This window comes from Penaeus monodon, chromosome 33 (assembly GCF_015228065.2).
Source record: "Penaeus monodon isolate SGIC_2016 chromosome 33, NSTDA_Pmon_1, whole genome shotgun sequence".
NCBI classification, from domain to species: Eukaryota; Metazoa; Arthropoda; class Malacostraca; order Decapoda; family Penaeidae; genus Penaeus; species Penaeus monodon.
Genome location: NC_051418.1, coordinates 10,975,331 through 10,978,034, shown reverse-complemented (window position 1 = coordinate 10,978,034; position 2,704 = coordinate 10,975,331). Strand labels below are relative to the sequence as shown.

Here is a 2,704-nt window from a genome sequence, read left to right as displayed (position 1 = left end):
AGTGTTCTAGGTACATATTTTGCAAAAGGTATTTAAGATGATGGTTCAGTTGGAAATTTTTATCTTTATCATGAAAATGACACTTGGAAACTCAAGAGCTATCATTTATATTCATAGGAACTTAAGACTAAGTGGAGTATGCACTGATCATACAGAATTTTCACTTCGGCAAGTGGAATGGGACAAAAAGAAAGAAAAAAAAATGCTATGTATTTCACTCATTTTTGTCCATAAAATTATCATAAAACACACACGGATATCTTGTCATCCCTTATGCTTGCTCCCACATGCTGTGTTATGAAGTTTCTGTTAATTATGTTTTGTACTGTACTGCTTATCCTTTTCTTGCATTATTTATATTTATATAAACATAAGATGTCTCACAGTCTACCATTCATGGAAGACTTTGTTGTTTTGCATGTGGTCTCTAGTTAGTTACTAACTATCCCCGTCAACAGTAGAATCAACATATAGTTTTGTTGTTCATTAGATATTAATATCTGCTTCTTAATTTCCTTTCATGAGTACCTGTGGAGTGTATAGTTTTTAATCCCAACGTATGGTGCATTTATCAGGAAGATAAATGTATATATTTTCATTTATAATATTGAAGGGCACCCATATTGTGACGCTCCCTAGTCTGAGCTATGCCTCACACTCCACGGCTATGTGTATGGTTTTTAGTAGCCAAGTAACAGATTTGCAACTCTCTGGAATGCATTTAGATATGGTTCATTCATAGCTTTCTGTGCTCTAAAGCTGTTTCCAAACCTTTTTGCAGTACTTTTGTAGTTCTGACACCAGGTTTGGGAACCAGATACATTTCGAGGTCTTTGATTATGACCACATGAGCAAAGATGATTTTCTTCTCAGGTAAATATTATGGTGTTTGTTAAATATGGTATGCTGAAATTTTCTATCAGAATTGGTTATGGGAGATAGTCTATGTTGGTGGAAATTTATTGATTATGATTATTGTTTCTTCTGTTACTGTGCTTGATATTGAATTAATTCATTGCTGATCAGAGACTTTTCCCCAAATTATATCATATGTTATTTTAATGTTGCTAGTATCTTTATCCATATCCACTATTGTCTACATCTTCAAGAAAGAGTCAAGAAATTATTAATTTTAAATAATATAAATGTACATTTGCCCAGAGTATAGTTATGTATTATTGGAGAGGATGTATTGGTAAATCTTGTGACATTTACTCAAAATTATACTTATGAAATAAAAGTCCTAAAGATTCATAGGTTTGTAAGGAATAATTCCAGAATGTGAATAAGATGGCACTTCATTTGAAAAAATCCATAGATTTTTTTTATAGTGTACTTACTTACCTATGCTCCAAACTGTATACTTATTAATTTAGTATACATTTAGGAACCAGAATTAGATAACACTTTCAGCATGAGAGCATTTACTGCATGTAGTACTAACATATAAAACACAATGCAAATTTGATATATTCTGAATGCTTATTGCATGCAAATATTATCTGCTTTATAATGATGACTGCATGAATTAAATTTTGATCTGTATGATTAAGGAACATGCAGAAGAATAACAATACATTGCTTTCAAAATGTGCTTCTCAACTTTTATTCTTGTTCCCTCCAACTTTGAACACAAATCTACCCTCAGTGACTAGCCAAGAGTATCATGTTGTCTACCAGCTTTTATCTGTAGTTTTCTAGGAATCTTCCTAGCAGGTATTTTAAATATCTTCCCATAAAACTGTGACAAATGCCCTCCAATAAAAGCATCAACAAACCTTTAATTTCACTCACTCATATGTATATATATGTTATTTGAAGGATGGACTTGCCAGTGTGTGTACATTAACGCATACTAAATAATAGTGAAATTTTATTCTTTAAGACTTAATCTTACAAGCATTGGATGTGATGTTATTTACAACATGCTCTATAAGCCCTTTGTCCTTGTGTGCATTACCTGAGAAATTTGAGTATTTATAATATGATAATGGGACTGCATTATGCTGAATTTTTTTTGACTGATAGGACATTCATCAGTGTCTATATGATCAGATATTTTCTTGCGGGGGGGGGGGGGGGGCACTCATTAGCTTTAGGTCATTAAAATTACAGAAAAAGCTTTTTTTAGGGAGGTTGCCTCTTGGCACTCATACTTCTAATATTCTGATAATTATCTCTGTGAATTAGTATCCTCATGGCACAGATAATGGAAGAAAAATAGAACCTTTTCAATTTGTAGAAATAATTTAATACATAAAATAATTTATCATATTCAGATTCAAACAGTTTATTGTCATTTATATATGGTATGACCTATTAAGCCATTTGAATCTCAGAAGAAAAACAAAGGATAGTGATTTACTTGGATTTATAAATATTTTTGTGGTTTTCAAATAGAGAAAGACATATATCAAATAATTTATTAAGCTTTTTCTGTATTTTAATAATGGATTGGACTAGTATATCTTGTGTTCTTAACTTTAATTCTTTAGCTGCTAAACAGGATTTATATAATGATCCCATTTTCCATATTTGGATGAAATATTAGTTATATTATTCTTTCTTTATTTGGAGAAAAAATGGAGCTATAATTATATATAGATATAGTAGACTGAAGGTATAGAGATGATCATAAAGTGTTTGAATGTCCTATCTACATATTTTTTAAGAATTTTATTTTTGGTAGAATAAGACTATCACA

General features: G+C 30.8%; 2 protein-coding genes across 2 annotated transcripts in view; one reads left to right on the top strand and one right to left on the bottom strand.

The window, feature by feature from the left end:
* Positions 1-2,704, bottom strand: part of LOC119594021 (extended synaptotagmin-2-like) — a gene marked incomplete at its 3' end in the record, with an annotated part of 82,615 nt that overhangs the window by 15,326 nt on the left and 64,585 nt on the right.
* Positions 1-2,704, top strand: part of LOC119594022 (extended synaptotagmin-2-like) — a gene marked incomplete at its 3' end in the record, with an annotated part of 15,454 nt that overhangs the window by 3,882 nt on the left and 8,868 nt on the right.